Source organism: Sinocyclocheilus grahami, unplaced genomic scaffold, assembly GCF_001515645.1.
Source record: "Sinocyclocheilus grahami isolate Dianchi unplaced genomic scaffold, SAMN03320097.WGS_v1.1 scaffold2844.1, whole genome shotgun sequence".
NCBI lineage: Eukaryota > Metazoa > Chordata > Actinopteri > Cypriniformes > Cyprinidae > Sinocyclocheilus > Sinocyclocheilus grahami.
Window position 1 is genome coordinate 31,057 of NW_015508019.1, and position 1,117 is coordinate 32,173.

Here is a 1,117-nt window from a genome sequence, read left to right on the forward strand (position 1 = left end):
TTGAAGTATTTTGTGTTAAACAAGTTGTTTTTGAAATGTCTTTGTCTGTAGGCTAATAAAGGTCTTATTTTGATTACTGATTATAGTGTTCGGACAGGCTATAGGCCTATTCATTGTGTAATGTATCTAAATGTTTTAAATCATTTTCAATGAGGAGTAAACGAATTTAATCAATCCGCACGTCAGTTGTGCGGTAGCCTAATGAGCTATGAAATTATTGCTGGCCAAATGAATTGTAGTAGACCTGTAAATGTAATAATAAAAGTACCATAATAATAATAATAGCAATGGTAATAATTTAATCCATTAATTGGAAATGACAAATCCTCTCGATATCGCCTAATGCTTTTTTCTTAGACATCTCTGGCTATCCATATAGACGTGTCATGGTCTGCGCACTCGAGTATGTCACAGGTACAGTGTGAGCACGTGAATCGTGAGCTTTGACCTTACATCGCATGCGGTCTGCTCGTACAGTGTATGCCCGGCCTTACAGAGCTTAACAGTGACCGCAGCGATCACACGGCTTCAGCCCAGCACCGCGTCATGCTCCTCATCTGACGCCAGCACCGAAACAGGTGCGCTTAACCTCGGGAAGGAAAGACAAACCAAATCGGCACCAAAAACGAAAAACAAACAATAGACACTAAACCCACAAGGCTTGGGCCATAACAAAGGTGATAAATAATTATATGACTCAGTATAAATAAATTGTGAATGTATTAGTTAAAATATTGAAGTAATAGCTGGAATCTGTATTTCTCTTATTATGTATGTACATTTTGGGAAATGTTTTATGTAACTTTTTTCACTAAATTTGGTAACTAATGAACGACACTGTTCATCTTGTATTATGTATAAAGGGTAGGCATAATAAGCACGGCTTCGGCCTACACCTTTTTCTGGTAATTAGCCTGTTTATTTATTTAGTTTTGTGAAACGTTGTCTGTGAGGACCATAATAAAATGACTGATTGACTGACTGACACATTTGAGAATACATTCAAACTGTTATTTTTTAATTGTAATAATGTTTAACATAAATGAACTATACAGGGAGTATATATAATGAGGCCAGTGAATGAAGGACAGTCGTTAATAATAATAATAATAATAAT